Source organism: Notamacropus eugenii, chromosome 5 (genome assembly GCF_028372415.1).
Source record: "Notamacropus eugenii isolate mMacEug1 chromosome 5, mMacEug1.pri_v2, whole genome shotgun sequence".
Classification (NCBI taxonomy): Eukaryota; Metazoa; Chordata; class Mammalia; order Diprotodontia; family Macropodidae; genus Notamacropus; species Notamacropus eugenii.
Window position 1 is genome coordinate 420,731,345 of NC_092876.1, and position 26,051 is coordinate 420,757,395.

Genomic DNA, 26,051 nt, shown 5'->3' on the forward strand with positions numbered 1-26,051 from the left:
AGTGGGAAATGGTGTCAAGAGGTTTTTGAGATTTAAGAGAATGGGAGATGAAGGAGCTCATTTTGAATTGTTTAATACTTTTTTTCTTTTTTGGCAAAGTAAGAGGCAAAGTCCTCAGGTGGGGGGAGGAGTTGTGGGAGGATTGAGGAGGGAAGATAAAGTTTTGAGTAGCTTCTGTGAGTGAGATAGGGAAATCATTTAAAAGGGGGATAAAAGATCTGCCTGGCTGTAGTGAAAAACCAGATGAAGTTTTATAACATGAATTTGTCATGTACTCAGTTGTTAAATTTCTGAGACTTTTTTCAGCTGTATTAATAGTTCATGAGTAGGAGTGGAGGAAGTAGATGATGAAACTAATTTATAAATTACTCATTGTCATGTACTTGAACAGTGGTCATATCTTTTGCTTGATCATCTTCTTGGCCTCAGTGTTTTTATCCTTCGTTACACGTTCATACCCAATTTTAGCTTGAAGTGCACTTTATTTCCTGCTCTCTTATAATTTATCTTTCATTCTTTGTCCTTATTTCCATAATTTTCTGTGTGTCTTTAATGCAGATTGGTCATTGAGTTCTTTGTATATTTATATTGGTCTCTTTACTTTATTGAAATTATCATGGGAATTTTGTTTTTATGACGTTATCTCTTTTTTAACTTTTCATTGTACAATTTTATACCATAACATTTTAACAGCACTTTTTCTGACTTCTTTGAAATTTGCTCTTAGATTAGGGAGGGAGGCTGCTATACCTGGCTTTCCTTTCCTCATCCATATAGTAGTTATAATATTGTCAGTTAAGCTGACAATTATTAAATTCCTATTTATGTTTGGGGCTCCAGAGATATTAAAGCAAAAAAGGAATTATCTGTCCTCAAGTAACTTAGTGTAAAGTCAAGAAACCAAAAAACTTTTACATCTTCTGTTTGTCATTATCTTTGTTTATAAAATTTTTCCTTCTTTTTCCCTACCCATTGAGCCACCTCTTAAAAAGAAACAGGTTAAAAAAAAATGCAGTTCAGCAAAATTTAACCAACATAATTAACTGAATTAGCATATACATGCAGTGTTCCATACCTGTAAACCTAAAATCTGGGCAAAAAGAGGGAGGTATATTTTCTCATCATTATAAATATGTAGACTTGTTGCCTTTAATTTTTTTTTTATTTTTCATTTACACTGTTGCATTCATCACTTCAGTTCACATATGTCAATCTTTGAATTATTAATATTCATCATTTCTTTCAGTTCTACCACAACCTTCTAAATGACTATTTTTTTTTCATCTTTGCTCATTTGCTAGGTGTTAATGACCTAAGTAATTTTGATACTAGTGAGTTGGGACAGTTTTTAATATGTTTGTTCATTGATTGCACTTTTTTTGAGAACAGTGTTCATACCGTGATTCACTTAACCTTTAAGAATGACTTTTTTTTATATTTTGCATTAGTTTTCTATATATCTTGGATTGCATACCCTTAATTAGAAATATTGGTTTCTTCCTGATGAATGGTTTTCCCTGTTTTAGTTGTGTTGGTTTTGTTAGTGCAAATGCTTATTATCAATTGGTAATAAAAATTATCCATTTTATCTTTGGTGTCCATCTCCTTTGGTAAGAAAGAACTTAGATTCTCTAGGGGAAAGCAACATGTATACACATAGATTGTTATGAAATAAATACAGAGGGGACATATAGTGTAACATTGGGCTGAAGGTAGAAGAGCATATTTGCAGCTGTGAGAGTATGAAGGAATAGTTTTCAATAGGAAGACTTCTGAGTTGAAGTTTGAAGGAAGCCAGGGATTTACAGTCCAAAGGCCTGGAGATGGAATAACCTGTATGAAGGAATTGTAAAAAGGCCAGTTTACCCAGAAAATAAAATGAAGAGGATATTATCCTTATTTACCTCATTGAGTTCCTATTATTTCAACCCTACCAGTAGGTTATTTTTTTTTTTTTGGTCAAAATCAGGTACAGAATAAAAATTCCATTTTTAAGGAAAAATTAGCACCTGTTCTTGCTCTTTAGTTTTTATTGATATATTTTATTTTGACAGAAACATAGATTTCCCAATAAATATCCAAACAAATCCCCTACAAAGGATAATGCTGAAAAATAGGAGGAAAATCTACAAAGATATTAGTTTATTTCATAGTAGCTAAAATGGGAAACTAAGGCAGTGTGCCCTCTGTTTTCTGACAGAGAAGGGATGAACTTAAAAGTTGAGATGGCCCGTGTGAGAGTTTGTTTTGCTAGACTGTACAGCTATGTATTTAAGGGCTTTATTTTTTTGTTTTCCTCTCTCAATACGGTGATTAGAAGGAATCTATTAATTAAAAAGAAAAAAAATGTTTATGTATTTCAACATAATTTATTGCTGTGCAATAGTGTTGCTCTGAATTAAACTCAGGCATTGAACCATACAAAAAGCAATAGTAAAAATACACCGCATTATCTTCAAACATGTTGCCCTATTGGGTTAGCAGTACTATTTATTGGAATGAAAGGGGAGAATTTATTGAAAAGAATGTGTGAAGGTGCATAGGATTTAAAGTGGATACCTCATTTGTATTTTCAAATCATTGTATTATGTAAAAAAATAAAAATTAAAATAGTTAAGTAGAACTAAGATTATAACTGATAATACATTCCACTTTGTTTTTTTAAAATGCTTTTTACATGTTGTTAAAAGAAAAGGTCTATATGCTCTGACTTGGTAGTATGGTACCACGTTGTCTCTCATTTCACTTGAATTTTGTTGCTTTTTATTGTTACTTTGTCCTTGGACTTGTCTTTCTTAATTCTCTACCTGTCTTTCCATGTTTCTCTGAATTCTCCTTATTATTATCAGTGTTTTAATATTAACATTTATATGCCACTTTTAAACCATTCCTAAATCATTGGGAATATGTTTTGTTTCTACCTTTTTGTTATTACAAATTACTCTGTTTTTAATATCTTTGAATGCACTAGTGCTTTCTTGCCATCATTAATTTCCTTGAGGAATAATTCCATTAGTGGAATCTCTTGGTAGAAGAGTATGAATAGTGTAATTCCATATTTTTTCCAGAATGGTTGGGACAGTTTATAATTGCAATGTAGCACTTAACTATGGAGTCATAGAATCACTAGAGTTGAAAGGGACCTGAGGCCATCTGGTTCAGTACATATCTGAACAAGAATCCCCTACAACATAACTTTACAGATGGTCATCCTGCCTTTACTTGAAGACATCTGTTGAATTGCGGGGAGGGCATCCCCATTGTCTTCTGAAGCAGCCCAGTCCACTTGTGGGTAGCTCTAATTGTTATGAACCTTCTCCCGTGTTATATTAATAGATAATAACATTATGTATGATAATATATATTAAGGTCAGTTTTTCCCATTGCAGCTTTCACATGTTGTTCTTAGTTCTGTCCTAGGCCTCTAGGGATAAACAAAATAAGTTTAATCCCTCTTCCACATGACAGCTGTTTAAATTTTTGAAGACAGTCACTCCCCTTAAGTTTTCTCTTGTCCTTATTATCTTCAATTCCTGCCTACTCAACAGGCTGGTTGTGAGGAAAGCGTTTGGAAAACTATAAAAGTGATATACACATATGAGTTATAATCCATACAGCATAATTCTGATCCTTTTTTTTTTTTTTACCAACTTGATCATCCTAACCCTTCTTGTGGTACCAGAACTAAATGTTTGAAATGAGGTTTTAATTTAAGGAATATCTCCTCTTTCTTCTTAGATATTATGCTTTCCTTAATGTAGCCTAAGATTAAATTAGTTTTTACATTGCTAAATTAGACTATTAACTCTTTCTAACCTTGCTTGCCACCAAACCCCCCCAAGATGTTAAACTTTGATTTTTATGGAAAACATCGTTAAAAAAAGGTTTTGTAGGACCTAAGTTGTGGACTACAGAGATTGAATAGTTAACATTCCATATGTTAAGTTCTAAAATTAGAGAAGTCTCTCTTTTTTCAATAAGCACAACTTGATAAATGTGTTTGTGGGAGGGGAGAATTTGTAGGTGATTTTGAGATGAGATCAATTTCAATTCAGCAGTAGTTTATGTGCCTACTGTGTGCGAGGTTTATTGTGCTTTGGATAGAATGCAAAATACAAAAATGATCTCTGCATTCAAGAAGTGCCTTTTATAGACTTATTGTTCCTCTTTCCACTATGTTTGCTTCACATAAACTGATTTATGAGCTGATCCTCAGACATGACATTCCATCTCTTATCTTTGTGCCTCTGCACAGTCTTTCATGTTTGAAAAGCACTTTCTCTTCAGTTTCTGCTTTTTAAAATCAAGTCCAGTGCCACCCAATGTATTCTCTAAACTGTTTCCAGATGAACATTGTTTGTCTTCCCATAGCTTCTCACCCTTTAATGGTTTACTGTTTATATTGCCTTTTCTATTTTGGTTATGAGGTGGTAGCTCTAGGTTGTTTTGCTGTTTACAAGTAATTTTTGAACTTATAGTTGTCCCTTGTTCTTGAAGAAGACCAAAATGACATTACTATATTGAGGTCAAGGTACGTAAACGTAGTGTGTTGGACTGTGGGTGATCAGACCAGTATGAGCTTGGAAGGTTCTACCACAGATCAGGCACAAATAGTCCATAAGAACATTTGGAATTTAAAAAAATGTCATGGTTATTAATTGGCATTTCTTCTTTTGAAAACTGTTTTTATTCCTTTGTCACTTGCCATTTGGGAGTGACCAGCTACTCTGTTTTTAGAAGGTGAATTTCTAGTGAAAGTGCAGATAGTTGGAAGTATCTCATTCTTATTATATTATACTTTTTTTCTCTTTTCTAAAAAAAAAAAAAAAAAAAAAAAAGAGAGATTCTGTTATATGTAATCCCATCTCTCTTTTTCTCTATTGATCTTCACTCAGATGTTCTCCATAAGACTTGGAGTTATTCACATGAGTATATATATATATATATATTTTTATTACAATCAGACCTATTACACTGATTTTTTTTTTAAACTCCATTTGGAATAAAGTATACACTCTGAAACAATATTTAAGTAAAAGTGAAAGCCCCTACTAAGTTTCAGTAACACCTATGGGGTTGAATTAAAATCTCTACTTTACATAATTTATTACCCTGTACTATCTACATTTTAAAATAAATATCTTAAATTTTTTTTGATATCTTGTTTTAAAGAGAAAAAAAATCACAACTGATCCATACATTGAAAAAAATCAGAAAATGTGTAGTATGTAACACCTGTGGATCTCTCACTTCCATCACCAGTCAGTTGAAGGTGTCCTCTTATCACTTCATTCTAGTCCTGCTGGATCTTTGCTGTGATATTTACTTCTGATTTTGGTGTTTGTAGTTCTTTCTGTTTATGTTGTTTTCTTGGTTCTATTTACTTTGCTCTGCATCATATAAATTTTTCCATGCTTTTGTGGTTTTCATCACATCATTTCTTATAGAACAGTAATATTCTATTATGGTCATGTACTTTTCCCAGTTGATGGACATCTACTTTGTTTCCAGTTCTTAGTGATCAGAAAAAGTGCTGCTATAAATATTTTGAGGTATATGGGGACTTTTTTTGTTTATCAGTGGCTTCCCTGGGTATATACATCCCAGAATAAAGTCTGTGGTTCAAAGGGTATGGATATTTCAGTCACTTTATTTGCATAATTCCAAACTGCTTTCAAAATGGTTGTACAGTTTCAGAGCTCTACCAAAAATGTATTAGTATGTGCCTATCATTCCACAGTCCTTCCAATGTTGGCTCTTGCCATTTTTTTGTCATTTTTGCCAATTTGTAGAGTGTGAGGTGAAACCTCAGAGTTGTTTCGGTTGGCGCTTGTCTTATTATTAATGATTTAGACCAGTCTTTCATGTGGTTGTAAATTCTTTGCAGTTCTTTTTGAGAACTGTTTGTTAATATCCTTTGAACTCTATTGAGGAATGGCTGTTAGTCATATTTATTAATTAATTGTTTACATGTCTTGGATAAACAAAACCTCATCAGAGAAATTTGATACAGATATCTTTTTCCTTATTTAGCCACTTCTTATTGTGCCTTAATTTGTGAAAAATGTTTTTGGTTTAACCAAAATTACTTATTTTTTACCTTTTGCCACTATCTCTTTTAAGTATATATCTCTTGCCCATAGCTATGGGAGGTATATGAGCTGTTTCTCTTCTAATATTTTAGTAGTATGATCTTTACCATTAAGGCCATGTTTCCATTTAGACTGTATTATTGAATATAGTATAAGATGTTGGCCTAAGCCTAATTTCAGTCTGATCATTTTCCAGTTTCCCAGCAGTTTTTATCAAATGAATATTTTCCTAGCTAATTTATGTTTTCTCCTTTGTCAGACTTGTCAAACACAGGATTATTGATTTCAGTTTGTGGGGAAACAAGGAAGGTGTTATGTTTCCACGGGGTTAAAATTCCTAGCTTTAAGTGACACAGAGTTGTGACGGTCAGATTAAAGGTCAGAAACTTGTGCACAGGTTTGACGAGTTGTTTTAGGGGAAGCCTATCAGAGAAGAGAACACGAAGTTACGTGGTCAGTGGATGATGTGGGTGGGGAGTCCAAAATTCCAAATAGACTTGGATTGTTCCAAAGAAATTGTAGTCTTTCTGTAGCCTTACTTGGGAGCCACCTGTTCATTCAGGGGGAATGAAGGCAAAGAATAATAAGAGCTTTCCTGATTTTACAACAAGTATTGTTCTTTGTTTAAGGTCAGCATGTTTCTCACATTTCAGGGCTTGTTAGTTGGGCTCATTTCTCACATCTTGTATCTGATTCTCTCTTGTCTACTCTTTTCCATTGATCTATTTTTTTTTTTTAACCAATACCAAGTAGTTTTAATAACTGCTGCATTGTAATATAGTTTAGTCTGGAAGCGCCATTCCCCCTTCAATCACTACTACTTTTCATCATTTCCCTTTAATTTTATCATTTCGTTAAGTTCTGTAAGACATGTCCATGGTAATTTGGTGTGGCATTAAAAGTGTGAATTAACTTTGGTGGTATTTGCGTTTTTATTATTTTGACATGGCCTAGCCATGAGTATGAATATTCCTCAGCTACTTAAAGTTGTTGGTTTCTTTAAGGAGCACTTTGTAATTGAATCTATCTGAATCTTATGTGCTTTGGTAGGTTGATTTCTTAGGTCCTTTTATGTATGTTGTGAGTTTTACTCAGATTGAGATTTCCTTTTCTATTATTACTTTTTGGGTTTTGTTATTATATAGAAATGCAATTGATTTTTGAGGATTTTTTTTGTAGCTTTTAAATTTGCTGAAGCTATTAATTGTCTCAATTAAGTATCTTTGCTGATTCCTTAGGATTTTTTAAGTAAACCATCATATTAGCAAAAAGGGGTAATTTTATCTCCTCCTTACTGTATTTATGCCTTTAATTTCTTTCCCTTGTCTTACTGCTGTTGCTAGCATTTCTTAAACTAGTAGGGAGAGTTGGAATCTTATCTTTACTCGTGTGTATATACATTGGAAAAGATTCTAGTTTATCTTCATTGCATGGGATGCTTGCTTTTGGTTTGAGATAGAGTTTTCCTAAATGATATCTTATGGGTTTTTTAGCACAAAAGTGTATTGTGTTTTGTCAGAGACCATATTTTGATATGATCATGTAGTTTTGGATGTATTTGTTTTTAATATGATTAATTATGCTGATTGTTTTCCTGTGTTGAACCATCCTTCACCCCTAGGCTAAATCATACTTTGCCATAATGAATAATTTCTTGGATAAAGTGCAGTACTCTCTTTGACAGGATTTTGTTTGAAGTTTCTGTGTTTTATCTTTTCCTGGTTTAGGTATTAGGTATTAGACTGTATTTGTCTAGTGAAAGGATTCTGGTAATGTGCTTTCTCAGTTTTTGAGAATTATTTGTGAAGTATGAGTACTGTTTTTTACAAGTTTGATAGAATTCTTCTGTGAATCCCTCAGGACTGAGTTTATTTTTTTGGTAGTTCCTTTACATCTCTCTCAATTTAGTCTTCTAGTAGTTTGAGTACTTTTTGTTTTTGAAGGTAATCCTCTTTTGTGTTCTCAGTTTTGTTAGCATATAACTGGGTGGAATGTTTTGGTTATTTTTATTTCTTCTGGTTTTCCTGTGATTTCACTTTGTGCATTTATATTTTTGTTGATTTAATTTTGTTCTCTTTTCGGTTAGGTAAGCTAATTGCTTATCAATTTTAGTATTCTCTTCAAAGAGCCAACTTTTAGCCTAATTTATTATTTCTGTGGATTTTTTGTTTCTAATTTATATCTTTCTCCTCCAGTTTCTAATTCTTTAAAATGCATATTCCATTCATCTTTCCTTTTTTCTATTTTGTTAATAAGTGTTTGTAAGGATATAATTTTTCCTCTTAGAATGACTATAGCTACATCCCAGAAATTTTGATGTTATGTCATTATTTTATGTATAATTAATGATTATTGATTGTTTTTTGATTTGTTCCTTGATACATTCATTATAGGATTTCATTGTTAGTCTCCATTTGGGTCTTTTTTTTTTTTTGATTCCTGAATTTATTACTATTTTTATTATTTTTAGTCTATAAAAGATATATCAGCTGATTTTGCCTTTTAATAATTTGTTTGCAGTATCTCTACGTTCTAGTACATTGTCATTGTCAGTTTTGGTAAAATGTTTCATGTAGTGTGGAGAATGTGTGTTTGTGTGTATGAGTTTTTTTTTTTTCCTGTTCCATTTAGAATGTACTTTTTAAAACTCTTAGTTCTCCAGAAATTTGTTTGGTTCTACATTTCCTCTTTTGTTTCTCTTTCTGTTAGACTTCTCAGAAACTGACAGAGGGATATTGAAGTTTGCTATCACAACTGTGTTACTATTCTGTCTTTCTGCAGCTCAGCCAGTGTTTCAGCATTTTGAACATTTAAGTATATTACTAATAATTGGTTTGTTGACTGTGGTTGTATATCTATGTTGTAAGCCCCTTGAGGATAACTTGTCTTTTACTTATTTTTGCATTCGCTGTGCTTAGTGTAGTACTTGGCACGTATTAGGGCCTTAATAAATTTTTATTGATTCTTTGATTCATTCCTTTCAGCATAACATAATTACCTTGTTTATTCTTTTATTTATGTTTGTTTTTGTTTCATCAGCGTGATAACACCTGCTTCTTTGGATTCATGATGAATAGTGAATTTTTTCCCATCCCCTTAGCTTTATTTTTTCTATGTCTTTGTGTTTTAACTTGTAAGCAACAGATTGCAGGGTTTTACTTTCTATCCTGTCTCTCTTTGTTTTATTGGATTATTTAATCCCCTCACATTTATGGTTATGAGAGTTAGGTTTGTATCTTCCTCTAATTTTTTTTAAAGTTTTTATTCTTCTTCTGTAAACAAATTACTGTGTTTCTTCAGTTACTTTAGCTTAATCTTATTTAGGTTGACCCTGTTTTCACTGGCTCACTTCCCCTCCCCCCAATCTCTCCTCATACCTCTCTTTCCTTAGGGTTTTGCTTGTTATTAGTTCCTTTTGCTCTTCCAATTTTATCTGGTTACATAATCTCCCCCTCCTTTTTTACCCCTCTTAGTCCATTATGTTCTTCTTTTCCTCCCCTTCAATTGCGTATTAGTTTTTAAAATTTCATTTGTATCCCTTTCCAAAAAGAACTCTCACTCTCTTCATTATCTATTATCTCTTTCTGTCTACTCTAAATCTTCATTCTCTGATTCATGACCCCTATAATTATGTAGTCTCTGTTTTTTCCCTTCTTTCCTCATACAATCAAGGCTTCTAACGTCTTCATTCCAAACTTTCTCCTCTGCTGTTTCTGCCTCATAGTTTGCCCCATGGATTCTACTTTTCCATTGTAACTCATTTTCAGAATAATGCCACCAGTGTGGGTGCTGGACCAGACACTTCTCCTTGGCCGGTCTCCTTTCCCACCAGGTCTCTGATTATGCAGCCCACCATTAATCTACTCTTTCCACTGGTGTTACCTCCCTTGCTTCTATATCCCATTCCACTTCCACCCGCATCCCACATTCGCCTCAAAATTTCTTCCTTTTGTTCCTACTCTTCCACACTTGTAATAGTCAGATGCTAACTCCTTCCCTCCTGAGCTAGGATGGGATGAGTAGGTCACACCCAGTGCAAGATCCTCATCTCCCTTCACATACCATCTCTCTTCACCTGTAGCATTATATTGGTGATACTCACCTCTTCTCATGACTGAATCCAGACCTTCTTTTGCTCCCCTTTCAGTCTTACCCCTCTCTTCTTCGTGGACTCTCCCATAGACATTTTTCTTTTTGATATCACAAGAGTCACTTTCTCCTCAGTGATAGCTCTTAATTTGATCCCAGCACCATCACACATTCCTTTCTATCTCCCTACTCTCCTTCCCTTTCATGTTCCCTTTCATGTTGTAATGTAGCCCACAAAAAACCCATGGATTCACTTGTAGGCAGGATTTCACCAGGTTCTCTCCAGGTCTGTCACTTCACAGTTACCTTCACCCTTGTCTCGTGTACCTTTAGAAAGAAGTTCATTACTCTTTTTTTTTTTTTAGGGTAGCTAGGTAGGGCAGTGGATAGAGCAGTGGACTTGGAGTCAGAAAGACATCTTCACAAGTTCAAATCCGGCCTTACTATCTTTGTCACCCTAGGTGAATCATTTAACTCTCCTTGCTTCGGTTTCCTCTTCTGTAAAATTAGCTGGAGAAGGAAATGGCAAACTCCTCTAGTATCTTTGCCAAGAAATCCCCAGATGGGGTTACAGAGAATTGGACATGACTTAAAATGACTGAACAACAACATTGATCTCTTTGCTGTCACTCTGTTGTTTCTGTTCTTGGCCCCTGCGTTCATCCATTCATTCTCCTGCTTGTTTTTTTTGAATAATCAAAAGCAGATCATCTCTGCAGTTGTGGTTTTCTTTCTAATAATATTTCAGTGCCTCTTTTTTTATTGAATGTCCATTGTTTTTCATGTATTAATTAAGCTTGAATTTGCAGGCCATATCACTGTAGCTGTGTCCTGAACTCCATTGCTCTTCCGAGCATATTATTCCATTTTTTCTTATGTTTTCTGTTGGGTGCCTTGTGTGATTCAAATTTCCTTTCCTTTGTATATGAAGGTCTCTTTCCTGATTACCTATAGAACTTGTTTTTGAATTGAATTATTAATTTTATTACCGTGTATCTTGGGGTTTGTAACATTGAGTCTTTTCTTCATGGAGGCAGTATGTTAATTATCCGGATTTTTATTTCATTTTCTATGCTTAGAAGTTCAGACAGTTTTTTTGTATTTCATTCATTATGTTATTAAGGTTTTTTTTTTTTGACCTATCATGTTCTGGGAAACCTATAATCTTTAGGTTGTCTCTATCCGTCCATTGAGACCAGTATGTTTTGTTTGCATAGTGAGCATATTTCCTTTTATTTTTTACTATTTTTTGCTTCTGTTAATATAGAGGAGGGCTTCTTAATCCCAACCCCCACCCTTACCCCCAAATTAAGGTGTTAATAGCATGGCCTGAGGACGGGTGCAGTACAAAGTCTGCATGCTTTCTTTTCAGAGCTAAGGCTGTAGTGTAGTTGTGGGCAGGTGCTGCCAAAAACACCTCAGATACCTTACATGTTTGATTTTTAATTAATTTTTGATCTTTGCACATTCAGAAACCTTTTATTCTTGCCAAATTTTTTGCATCCCCATATGGACTCCAATGTCCTTCACTTCTGTATTTTTTCATTCTCAATCTATTGTTTTCTCTTATTTCTTGTGTGAGACTTACTGTAGCAGGTTCTCAATTTTCTGTTCTGTACATTATTTTTCTTGTGTAAGCCATAGATTGTGCTCTCATAATTCTTATTTCTTTTTTGAACCACTTAGGAACAACATATTTTGGTTCCATGTTCTCATGTTCTACCAAATCCTCTGATTCATCAAGTGCTTTATCTCCCGTGGATAAAACGAGCTAATTTGCAAGTCTTACAAGTATTATATAAATGAAATTTGTTATCATTTTACCATTGATAAGTTCTCCCTAGAGCCTACAGTTGACAGGTGAAGCCACAGCAAGGGAGAAGAGAACACTTTTATAGGAGTCTTCATTCCATTCCTAGACCCATTCTCTGGTTCCCAGACTTCTAAGCTATGATGACTCATCCTGAAACTTTCCTCAGTGTCTGAGGTCTCCTCAGTCTGGAAGAAATAACCATACCTGCAGTATTCTCAATTGGGAATATCCTTCAATAAGGTCCATCTTCTTCTCCCATTGTTAAGTCATTCCTGGAGTCTCCATTTTGTGGAAGGATCAAAGCCAGTCTTTAGGCCCCCCCTTGGCCCTATTTCTGATGTCTGGTCTTTATTTAATTTATTTATTTTGAAGTATTTATTTGTAGGTGCCTAAAGTATTTATTCTTATCACATTTCCTTCTGTTTTTAGTGCTTATTCTATTTCAACTGCTTATATAGTCAAGGTCTATGAGTTTTCTTCTTCCTGAGATCTTTAGTAATTTCTTATTTTTTCTCTGATTTTTGCCTTGTTCATTTTCTGACTCTTTCCCCTTGGATTGTGGTTTCCTTGGGGGCTGTGTCTCAAAAGATCTCTGGGCAATTGAATCACCAGCCTACTCTACCCCAAGTGATTTTTGAGTGTTTAGAAATAGTCCCAAATGGATGTTTCTTTTTTCCTCAGGTTTAATGGAGTGTTACTAACCCCCCTTCCTCCACCCCCTCAACCCCCTCAACCCCCTAGGTCTTGGGGCCTTATGGCCCCTGGCAGACTTTTGTTCCTGAAAGGCCGTGATGCTGTCTATTTTAGCCCCAAACTTCCACAGTCTCCTTAACCTTGGAAAGAGGGAGAGGATCTGTTTAGGGGTGGCTTTTATTGTAAGGCTTTGTTGGGTCCTTGAGTCCTGTAGTGCAGCTTTGCAATTGGTGGGGGGAGGGGGGGAGTGAGCTCAGGTTTATTGAGTGTCAGTTAATGGCCTTTAAAAACAACAACAACTCCTGTGGATTCTGCTCCTAGACTTCTGACTGAAGGAAGTTTCTTTACCTTTTAAGCCTGGTGTCTGTTTTGGAGAGATTGTAAAGGGGGGGGCGGAGTCAGAAAATGTTCATCTTGTTTATCCTTTATCTTGAGATTTGGGAATTACTGGATCTTTTCACTGTTAGTCTTTTCCAGATATTATCCCTACTAGTCTGTGATGTGTGGTTTGGTAGATAAATGTGGGTCACTTCATTTCAGCTCTCTCCCTTTTCATTTTAAGCCTAGGTTAATCGTATTTGAAGGACTTCAGGGCACTTCACTGGATGGATATTCCTGACCAAGAACACATCCTTGTTTTAATCTGTGTTCCAGAATTTAAATTCTAGTGTTGGAACCTATTTTTTTCCCCAGTATATCCCTGCCTGCCCCACCCTCTCCACACTATATTTTATAACTAAGATCAAAGAGCAACCCACCCCCCACAAACAAAACTAGCCAATATATGTAAAAAATTTGATGTTATATGCAGTGTCACACGTCTATAGTCTCCACCTCTGCAAAGAAATGAGGCAAAGTATTTTCTTATATCTCCTCTTCGGAGATATGCTGGGTCATGATAATTTTACATCATTCAGTTTTTTTATTGGTTTGTTTCCATTTATGTCGTTGTAGTCATTGTATATTTTCATTAGTTCATATTTGTCTTCCATTGCGCTTCTGTGTTCATTGTTTAGTATACTACGGTAATCTCCTATATTTTTAAACCAGAGTTTGTTGTTCAGGGTTTACCATTACCCAGTGAATAGGTTCTTTGCTACCACTAAAAATGCTGCTTTAAGTATTCTGATGTGTTATGGGGCCTTTCTTTTTGTCATTGATCTTCTTGAGTTGCATATCTAGCAGTGGAATTGCAGGGTAAAAAAGAATGGACATTTGAAACTGCATACTTTCCAGTTGCTTTACAGAGTTGTCTGACCAATTCAGAGCTCCACCAATAATGTACTAGTGTGCCAGTCTTCCTACTATCCTTTTAACATTGGTTATTCCCATCATTAACTTCTTTGCCAGTTTGCTGGGTGTGGATACTCTTAAACCTCAACTAACTCTTAATGCAAATCTGTTTAACAAAATATTAGGAAAAAACTATATCAAACATTTCAAAAACTAGGTGTGAATTACACTAGGAATCCAAAATTGAGTCGATATTAGTAAAACTATAAACATGAGCAATATTAATAACCACATGATTTTATCAATATGCACAAAACTTCTGACAAAATAAAAAAGCCCATTCTATCAAAATACTAGGAAGCATACGAATAAAAACACCTTTACTTAATATATGGAATATAGTAGCTACCTAAAAGTGAGAGAAAATGGAGAAAAAGTAGATGTCTTTCCAATTAAAATTAGGATAATGCAAGAACATCCATGATCACCGCTATTTAGCATTGTTCTAGAGTTGTTAGATATAGCGATAACAAAGGGGAAGGAAACAGGGAATTAAAAATAGGCAAAGAGATAATAAAATTATTGCTTTATGAAGGTGACATGATAGTTAGAGAACCCCTAGATGTTCAACCAAAAATTTATTAAAATAACTTCGGCAAAGTGGCGGGATTTAAAATAAACCTCAATGACCAAAGGGCAGCTAGGTGGTGCAGTGGATAGTGTACTGGTCTTGAAATCAGGAAATCACTTATCTTCATGAGTTCAAATCTTATCTCAGACACTTGCTAGCTGTGTGACCCTGAGCATGTCACTTAACCTTTCTTATTTATAAAATGAGCTGGAGAAGGAAATGGCAAACAACTCTAGTGTCTTAGTCAAGAAAAACCCCAAAATGGGGTCAGGGAGAAGTTGGGAGGGAAATCCAGATCACCTAACTGGAAATCTCATATTTCACATGTTTCTTTCTAGTTTTTCAGGTTCCTAGCTTTTCAGTTTTCCTTGATTTATTCTAGGTACCTCATTACCACCTTTCACATCTGAACATGTTACAACTTGACCGTTCTGCCGCTAAGTGGCATGAGTAGTATCTACCAGATTTTCTCGCCATGTAGGCTAGCCTAGTTCTTTTCTTAAAAGACAAGTTTTCACTGAGATTTGATTGATCTAGGAGGTTCAAGCACTGTTCCTTGTTCCTTAAGGAGAACCCCAAGTGAAATATTTCTTTTTTACACTTGGAAGATGCCCTCTGACCATACAGGCTTCTGTAATAAGAGATGAAGAGATTTATTTCTGCTTGAGCCAAGTATGTTTGTTGAACACTGTTTCTATCCTGTAGTGAAGTCAACCTGTTAAAATGATCTGAGTGACTTATTTCATTTTAGTCATGTAAGCTAAAGGACTAGCTTGTGTCAAACTTAGTTTACTACATGACATAACAACTCTCATATCCGTCCCCTTTTCCATTTATATGCAGCCAGTATTCTATTTCAGGCTTTTCCCACTTTTTAGACTGTTGATATATACCGTCTCTTAAAATTTTTAACTATATTACTACAATTATATAAGTTGCTTGCAACTGCGAAAGTAATCTTACTGAGATAAAGGTCTGACCACATCAATGTTCTACTCAAGAATTCTTCAGAGGTTCCCTATTTCCTTTAGGATAAACTACAGATTTCTTAGGATGACATTTGAGACCTTCCATAATCCTTTTCAGCCTTATTTCATCTTACTTTTCTTCTCACATAGTCTACATTCCATCTAACTAGATTTTAGAGAATAATTAATAGTTATCCCAATTTGTCATTTGTTCAAAATATCAACCATTCCTGAAATATGCACCCTTTTCATTTATGGCTCTTTGACAACTTTGTATTCCTTAAAGGTTCAGGTCAGATGTGCATTCTTTGAGGCTTTTTGATTCCACTCCTCCTCCCTCCCCTCGGGTTGATTTTCTTTTCTTTTTTCTCATTTCTTGAATTACCTTTGTATACTTATCTCTATCTCTATCATATCTCTACATATTTGTTCCTGTGGGAAGTTTCTTGTTTTTTATCCCAACTTTTAATTATTTCTGCTGCTCTAAAATTCACTTTGAGGCATTTAAAAAATTTTATTTGTGGGGGAATTTGGGACAGCTAGGTGACTTCCTGCCTTATTCCTTCATCTTCTCACAATTCCCAATCAGATGTTTTTAAGTTATAGACATGGTTGATCTTTACAACAAAGGGGTTGTGCTTAGGACTTGGGTTTAAGTTCATATAAACATTATCCAGGGACCTGAAAAGGAGTTAAGATTTTCTGATGAAGAGGATGCTTGTCATAGTGTGCTAGACTTGGGAGTCAAGAAGATTTGAGGTCAAATCCCACCTATGACTTTTACCAGCTGTGTGACTTTAGGGAAGTCACTAAACCTCTCAGGTTAATATTGCTTATCTATAAAATGGGAATATTAATATTAATTATTACTTCACAGGATGATGTTATGAAGTTCAACCTAGACAATGTTTGTAAAATTCTTTGCGAACTTGAAATTGCTATCCAAATATTAGCTCTTTATAATGCTAACAATGTAATTGTTTTTAACTGACACCACCAAGTAAAATTCAGGCCTGGAAATGTTCTTAACAAACCATGGTAGAAGGAGTAGTGTAGAGCTTTTGTCTTGGAATTAGGAGTATTTGAATTTAATTCCTGCCTCAGATACTGTTTGCCTGTTTTCTCTAGTTGTTAAATGAGGATAATTATAACATTCTACCTCAATAAGATATTTGTAAAGTACATTTGTAAACCTTAAAAATACCACATAAGTGCTTTCTATCATCACCATCAGTCCAGGTTTCTTACAGATAAGGAAACTCACTTTTCCCAAGGAGATTTTGGTAGTGGTAGTAAATAGGAGATCTGCAGATCTGGGATAGAAAAAAAGTTTTATCAATCAGCCATTTCAATCAGTGAATATTTATATGTGTTAGGCACTGTGCCAAGTGTTGGGGATACAAAAAGAGACCAAAGACAGTCTTTCCTTAAGGAGCTAATCTAATGCTACATTTAGAGTTATTCTTTTCATTATCTAATCTGTTATTCAGGAAAGTGATGTAAAGACAGAATGGTTTGAGGTAAATCTTGGTAAAACTACTTAGTCTATATTTTGCTACTATTTTGTGTGTTTTATGCTGTTGTTCTAACGGAAGCCTATACAACATACTGCCTGTGGGCTGCTTGCAGTCCCCCAAAGGATTTTGGGTGGCCCATGAAAAATGTAAAGGATGTAAAAGAAAGTAAAGATGTAATGAATGCTTTGTCCATGCCCTGCTTAACCTGTCTTCAACTAGTCACTATTGTGCCTGTCATGTAACTTGGCGGGTGGGCTGCCACTGCTTGTTACATGACTAGTGGCAACCAGACATTGTCATTCTGACACTAGTGACTAGGCTCTGGCCCAAAGAGGATTAACCTCTTTTAGTTTTGCCTCCTACCTACTGCCAAGTTATACAGGTCTGATTGAACAGATCCAGAGATCTGTGCTTTGCTAATGTAATTTGTGTTACTCAGCATTTAATTACTGACTTTGATTAAAGACATAGAAGGTGTGAGAAATGAGCCCAACTAACAAGCCCCCAAATGTGAGAAACATGCTGAACTTAAACAAAGAACAATACTTGTTGTGAAGTCAGGAAAGCTTTTATTAATCTTTACGTTCATTCACCCTGAATGAACAGGTGGCTCCTGAGTAAGGCTACATACAGGAAGACTACAATTTGTTCAGACCAATCCAAGCCCTTTATGCTATTCCAAATTTTGAACTTACTGCCACACCATTCGTTGGCCATGTGACTTCATGTTTTCCCCTCTGATAGGCTTCTCCTAAAACAGCTCTTCAAATTTGTGCACAAGTTTCTGATCTTTTAAGCCTGATCATGGGTCACAACTCTGATCACTTAAAGCTTGGATGAGTTTTAGCTCTGTGGAAACAAACTTCTCTCTTTTTTTCTTTATTAAAATTTTTTTTTCCACACCTAAATCCAATCAATACCTCCTCACTTTCTTTCCCCTATGAATTCTTCTCTTCCTCTATCTGCCCTTGAAAAAATATGAGAAGGGAGCAAAGATGATCGACATGTTGACAGATTACAAGGGGGCAGTCCCCTTGTTATAAGTACAGATACAGAGATTGAAAAGAAAAACGTAAATCAGTGAATTGTCCTTTTAGAAGTTCCATCTCATACAGCAATCTGGGATGGAACATTATCTGATGCATTTTTCTGGTCTGGATGCTTGTTCAAGCAGTCTTCAGCACAGCATTTCATCATCTTCTTCCTTGTATTTTGCTGTTGAAATCCAGTTGTCTGTTCTTTTACAAAACTGACCTTGACAGAATTTTAGGTTACCATTCTTAAACCTTATACAATAACCTTATCATTCTAACAAAATCAAAATTGGAACTTTGGCCAATTGTCATGTTTAAGAAATTCACATTAGAATTCACTATTCATTCCCCCATCAGGAGGATGAGATTTCACTAAGGAATTAATAACAGGCCCCAGTACATACATAAATACAATAAGTAATTTTTTTTTAACATAGTACATATCACGTCATAAAACAATTCCAACTTCTGGTCAAGTGATGCTTCTTTTAAAGCATTTACAAGATAGACCACAAACCATTCTTCTTCTTCTTCTTCTTTTTTTTTTTAAGGAAGAACAATTTTATTTCATCTTTTGCTTCCCTTCCTCTCGAAATATCTTTACCATTTGTAACCCTATGGAAACTATCTTTTGGTTAGGGTGCCCAAAGCACCATACAGTATTTGGTATATCAAAAGGATTGTGGGAAATAAAAAATTGCTTTGATGGTCTGCCATGGAAGTTAGAGTTCACTGTGCTCTTTGGTCCTATTCTTTTTCATGTCTCAGCTCATGTGGGAAGATGAGATCTTCTTCACCTGGCAGCATGCTTCTTGTAAATCTCTAGGACTTCATTCACATCATCCGGGGCCCTCAGAATCACTGGTGCTCTCTCATGGATGTCAGTGGGAATGACATCCAGCACAGCTTTATCTCCTGTGATAGCCAGTCCTCCAGCTTTTTCCATGACAAAGGCCATTGGGTTACACTCATACAGGAGTCTCAGCTTTCCTTTGGGGCTCTTTTTGTTGGCTGGATACAAAAAGATTCCTCCATATACCAGTGTTCTATGCTCATCTGCCACCATGGAGCCCACATATCTTGCACCGTAAGGATCTGTGTTATCCTGGGGAAATTTCTTCTTCTGGATATATTCTATGATTGCAGGATCAAAGTCCCTGGCATAGCCCTCATTAAGACTGTAGATATTACCTTTCTTTTTTATCTTCACATTCTTTTCAACCAAAATGAACTCCCCAATAGCCAATAGCCGGGTCCAGCATAAAGCAGTTGACTCCACATTCCATAGCCAGCACTAACATTGTGGCACCGCCATAGAGAGTATACCCAGCAGCCACTAGATTCCTGCCAGGCTGCAAAGCATCCTTCTCAGAAGGCTCACCAATTGAATTCCTTCTGTAAATGCCAAAAATAGTTCCAGTGGATGCAAGACAGTCAATGTTCGAAGAACCATCCAGAGGATCAAAACAGACCACATATTTACCCCTTTTTCCTGGCTCTATTATTATGGCATTCTTGTTTTCTTCTGATACAAGAACACATGTAGCAAAGGATGACTTTAGCATGTTAACAACCAGGTCATTGGAGAGAACATCCAGCTTCTTGACTTGGTCACCAGTGAAATTGGTAGAGCCAGCAATTCCATTAAGCAACTGGGCCATCTTGCCGGTGCCTTTGACTTTCCTCCCCTCTTCCATGACGAATCGGGTCAGGGTATTGACATTGGTGTCGAAGAAAGACTTGTCAGTCATGATTGGGTCAGAGGGGTAGATGTCTTTAGGGCAAGAAAAGTCCTGAGTGCAGCAGGCAGCTGGAGGGCTGGAGTAGGGAGTCGGAGCTGGTCTTGGTGTGGGTGTATGCGTGACAGCCTCCGGTTTCTAAACCGTTCTTCTTTTAACATTAACCAAGTGAGACAAAAATAATATTAACTAAGTATGCTAACTTCACAAGCCCTCAATCTGATTGTCTCCATACTATTACTAAGAATTAAAGAACCCTAACTTATTGTTGTTGGTCTAAAATCCTAAGCCTAATAGCTTAATTTTACACTTACATCTTAATCTTATATGTTCCCCTACCAATAGTCTGTTATTTAATAGATCTGGTATTATGCTTACAAAACTTTTGATTATAGAAATTTGCCATTAAGAGTAGGGACATTGCTGGAGCAAGGGAACATTTCCCTAACTTCACATCAGTTTCAGGCAAGAGTAGATTGTCAACTGGCATTTTAGCCAGACTTAAAAGTCTCCCAGGTGTCACTGGGGAAATTGAGTCAGGAGAATCCTACCTTAGTTAACATGGAATAGTCATTCTCCCAACCTTCGCATGAGATCACCCTTTTGCAGTTCATACCAGCATATCTCACAGGCTCTTTGGCACATCATTGATCGGTGGCTCATACAGCCTTTTTTTAAATATCCACACCTGGAGTTAGACTCAGAAGAACTGTCATTTAATAATCCCTTAAAATTGCCAGCTCAAGTAATCAGTTTCAGATATGACTATAACTTCACATTGGCTGAGGAATATCTTTTAAGTAAATCTTATATCTTGCATGCCTTTCTATACTTGTTCCAGTTTCTGATTAAATAACAATCATAAAATCAAATTTACCATTAAAATCACATGTTATTGCTCTAATTGATTTACATGTTTCCCAAGCTTCTGTATCCCTTTCTAACCATGCTCACTCTAAAAGAATGAGTTACACATATGATAAGTTTGAACACCAACTTCAGTTTTTGTTCGTGAAATGAATTCAAATCAAAACAGGAACATTTAATTTTTGCATCAATGCAAAATATTAGCAGAGGTTACCTGCCTCTGAGAAACTACACTGAAATTCTTTTCTCCAAACTGAAGATGTCTCTGCTCTAGTCTCAGTAATTAATTCAGTCAATTGTATTAATGCCCCATTGCTCTTACATCATTTTGAAACCTTCAAGGACCTTATTCCAAGTTGGGACCTTTGTCTCTTAACCCCAAAAGAGTTTTAGTTCTATTTGTTTAAAGGGCCCTGGAAAACCTCACCTTGAAAGCTGCTTCGAATTCCCCACTTGATGTCCATAAACTTGCTTTTCCCTATCACTATGCCCAAATCTCTGTTCTACTTTCCATCCTTAATCCTATCAATCTTAATTCTCCAGGCTACTGACCAGTCCCATCAGGACCATCCCTGTAGCCCCCTGGGCACCTGGTGCCACCCCTGGACTCCTTCCTCAATCCCTCTGTAAATAAGATCCGTCTTGTTTCCATGAAAGTGCTGACTATCCAGCCTACTTTTATTATTAGTATTGTAAATACTCAAGGTTCAATCTGGCCGCTGGCATTTGTGATACAAATACCCAGATTCTCTAAGAGTCCACTCAATATTGAGAAATGTTAATAAACTTTGGCTGAGAGAAGGCTTGGGTTGAATGCATTTGAGCAGGACCCAACGTGTCGCTATTTTTGAGTCCCAAGCACCCCTAACCTCAACAGTTCCATACAATTATAATTAACTTTAAATCTCAGTCTTGTTCTATGGAACAATCAACATCACATTTATACTTTTCTTTATCTAATTGGTCCCATAACATTCAGAAAGAATGTCCTGTTCCAGGGATTTTATCTTTCATGAGACTGTACAAGAGTACCAATTTATGCAATTATTTGATTGAAAACAGCAAGATTCTGCTACTTGCATTTTGCTTTGAGAAATATGCCATAAAGATGAAAGGCAAGGGCCTAATTAAATATCATCTCCACCTTATAGCCAGACTCAGAAATAGGTGGAAAAATAATTCTTTTCAGAGGAACACAATGGGGAAACTGAGCCAGATGGATCCCATCTCAGGCTGAGAATAGGATTGTCCCCTGAGGCAAACTTCTGCTTGTAACAGTCACATTCTTCTCTTAACAAGCAGAACACAATTTGTAATGGTCCCAGAGGCTTTTACATCAGATGGCAGTTTTTACTAATCAAAAATTTTTCTAGGACTTCACATCTTATATCTTAAATTTCTCCTAAAAGTCAATCACTAGAGATCGTTTATCACTAAAACAAGTTCCTTGTTTAAGATCTCCATATACACAGTTTACCAATTTGATACACTTTGCATAGAGACTACAACTTTAACAAAATAAGTTTACTTAAGTCTGAGGCACTACTGTTTTCTAGCCTCAGGCTAGCCACTTGGGTGATGTTTTTAGGCTTTTCTAGCCTTAGGGGCCCAGGGTGGGGCTGGCACCCCTCTTTTCCTTCAACAATATGAAATAGTCAACTGCCAGGCCTAGAGGCCTGAGGGCTACCCGAGTCTTACCTTACCTGTCCCAGGTCTTCGGTTGGCCAAACCGGATAAACGTACGAGAGAAGAGACTTTCCGGAGTTGAACAAGGGTTAGGCTTTATTCAGGGTCCTGGTTACATGTGCAGGGGGAGCTCTTCCTTAGGAGGGAGAGAGAAATCTCCCAAGGAGGCAAAGATCTTAACGGTAAGAGATTGGAAGTAGAAATGTAAGTGGGGAGAGAGGGGGAGGGGAGAGCGAAGAGAGGAAAAATGGAGGCTTCTGTCCTGTCAGGGCCCCTCCGTGCTAAGAGCGCCTTCAGGCTTTCCTGACCCTAATTAAGCTCTCTGGCCGTGTAGTTTGCACCTGAATACCGTGCCTGTTAGATAACAATAGGTGTGCCCAGATCCGGGTCAGTCTCGAGGGCGGGGATGCTCCTCCCATCACGTTTCTCACGGGAAGAGGCGGAAATACACGAGATAGCTCAGTCTCACTCCTCGATTCCCTGGTGTTTCATGGGGGGCCTCATGAGAACTCTAAGATTTAGAAGTTCCCACCTTTACCCGCCCGAGACTGTCCACATGGAATTGAGCTTCCATCCCCAGCAGTCAACATTTTTTTTTTAAAAACTTTCCCCAGATCTGTCTGTGTAGCTCTGAGTTCAGATTAGATCTTAAGAAGTCCTTCTGTAATCATGATTGGACTTTTAAGGTGAATGAGATCACCATTGGGCTGTTTGTCTTAAAACTATCACTGAGCTTCCTGGAGCCATAAAATTCCTGGTCTCCCTTATCTTCCAACCCCCATAATACCTCTGTGTAACAAAGAGTTTACAAAACATTTCTTTATACAACAAATATTTTCTTCTCTTAAAAAGAGTTTACAATTTATTAAATTAAATTAAAATCCTCTTGAACCTAATTGACAAAAAGTACAAGAAAAGATCTAAAACCAAGACCTTTGCATATTTACCAAGTTTCCTTTCATAAACATACTTTTGTAAATAAATCAAGTAAATGCTTGATTTATAGCACAAGCAATTTTAGCTAAAACTTCCTTCCAAATAGCAAGAGTAAACTTTTTAACATACATCCTTAGATGAAACAGACTTGAAAATCATACCCATATATAAAAATATATTTTCAAGGATTCTCATTTTCTTAGTAGGAATTCTGCAACACAGAAACTCTTCCACAAAATTTAGAATCCATTCATCATTTTTTAAACAATGAAATTCCTAATATAACAACATTTAGATAAATTACTTTTTCACCAATATACCTTGTTACATATTTAAAACTTGAAGCAATCCATTCAGGTGAATGCATTTCCACATCACCTTGCACAGAAATTCATCTCCTCACCACCACACATAGACACACACCATCACCTCAAACCACTGCATCCATATTTTTATAATAGCCAAGATTTCAAATGGGAAGTCGACAATTGTAAAGCAAACATCAATCAGCATTATCACTGTTTATTTATAGAAAAATATGTTTCGAATTATCAAATTTCTGTCACATCCTTTAAAACCCCAACCCATATGAATTTAAAATTTAAAAATTATATAACAATTAAATTAGATTAATATTGCATCTAACATATGCCCATCCTTGTGTCAAGCACTTTACAAACATAAATACCAATAACAATATCTTTTTCTGCTTAATCCTGATAGAAAGAGCACTCTCAGATGCTGCTCTTCCTTCAAGACAGATTTTGACTTGAATCATATCAAATCTGCATTTATAATCACTAATGATAAACATTTTGGTCCCCCCCTTTTTCTTTTAAGTCAAATACTCTTGGTATTAAAACATTATCCATAACTTCACATATTCCCTTGAAGGAACACGTGGTGACAATTCTCAGTTCTGAACCTTTTTCCTCTACTTCCTTAAAGAACTGAAACGCTATCTCCTTTTTGAGACTTATCAGATAAAGAGTTTTCCTAAGCATTCTAGTTTCCTATTCCATCCTCTTGGGAATTTCAGGCTATATACTAAGAAAAGCATATAAAGTTCTACAGAGTTTGGAATCACACCTGTTCTATGCCCATAGAACAGGTATATATGCCAATATTCTAAGACTAGGTTTTTGGTCCAGGCAGCAGAGACCTAAGGAATTTACTTTAAAGCTGACAGGGCATTACTAGTCTCCCCAGGCTGGAGCCTCCATAGTTTTAAAAGGTTAAATCTTTGGCTGCCAAAGTACTCACCCTCCTTGTCTTCATATTTCAGAATCTGGAGAGAGTTAATGCTTAACGTGCATCTAAAAGAAATCACTGAAATTCTAAAGTGAATCTCACATTTAAGGCTCTAATAGAAAAGCCTCTAGTGAAGTGTCGTAAAAGACAAAAAAACCCCTTATTTGTTTACTTATATATTACTTTTATTTACCTTTATATTATTTTTGACAGTTTTTAACACATTGGTTGGTACCAGATATATTGGCATAATTTGAACATAAAGTACAAATTTTAGCTTTGAGATCTCATTGAATCAAAACTCGACTTTTCACTCCAGGGTGCCTTTCTGAGATTTTTCCTTTACTTGTTATTTTCCATTAGATTGAGGCATGAAATGACCAAACACTCACTTGGCCTGCCCCTCCCCTATCTGAGGGAAAAAGACCTCCCTACTTCCTACAAAAATCAGATTAACTAAAGAGCCTAGCTCAGACAAAAGGCTTTGAATCAAAGCTGACAAAGTGTGGCTTCCAAGGATGGACCTTGGGGAGCTTAATACCTAATAGTAATAATTACAAATCACAGTAATTCTCTATTATTACCACAGTCAGCACCCATTTAAAAATTTTTTAATTTGATAACCTTCCATAAAATAAAATAAGTACCAATTTCTTCCAGCTTTTTTGTTCCTTTAAAAAAAAAACCCTAGAAATTCCACATTTTTTTTCCCTTCCAGCCTCTGCAAAGAACTTGTTAATTTTTACCAATTTCCAGCAGAGTTCCTCCCTGCTTTATTTTCCCTCTCAGCATCTGCTTCCTCTGGACTGCTTGGGTTCTGATTCTCTATCAGTTCTAAAAGGCTGCTGGCCGTTTATTATTTAACTTTTAGTCTGGTATTCCAACTTGGCCAGTGTTGGAATGCAAAGGAAAGAATCTTAATCTCCCACTGAAAACCTAAGATGGGAGTTCTCTCCTAATATTGTCTTTAGCTAATTACGAACTTTAGAAATTTCTCACCACAAAACATGAAACACTTCACAAACACACACAGACAAGACATTTAACAAAGCATTAAAGAGTGCACACCAATTTCTAATTGAGACAGGTCAAAAACGCAAAGTTTTAATTTACTCTGATTTCTAGCCAATTTTGAAAGGATCCTTCCCAGAATCTAGATTCTTCCTCTCCCCCCCCCAAACCCCCACCCGCCCCCACCAACTCTCTTTGGGGAGCAGACAGCAGAAGGAATATAGCCAGCATTCCTTCAAACCAGCTTCAAAAGGAATGCTCAGAGGATTCTTTATCCCCTTTCTGGTACTACTATCTTAAGTGCTCTCACTTCCGACCCTAGGCAAACCTCATTTATCAACCTAGGATCCTGAGACAGACAAAGCAGTACTTAGCCACTTTCCTGCAGTTGCTCAGGTCCCTGACTTATCCTCTCTCTAGCCCTTCAATCTCTTGTTTTACCTGTGTTCCTGGGTTCACAACAGTTCCAAACAGTCCCAGAGAAGTTAGCA

General features: G+C 36.1%; 1 protein-coding gene and 1 pseudogene across 6 annotated transcripts in view; one reads left to right on the plus strand and one right to left on the minus strand.

The window, feature by feature from the left end:
- DYRK1A (dual specificity tyrosine phosphorylation regulated kinase 1A) overlaps window positions 1–26,051 on the plus strand; it is a 211,644-nt gene that overhangs the window by 20,992 nt on the left and 164,601 nt on the right. The window lies entirely within an intron of this gene.
- LOC140507071 (fructose-1,6-bisphosphatase 1 pseudogene) lies at window positions 18,472–20,065 on the minus strand (annotated as a pseudogene).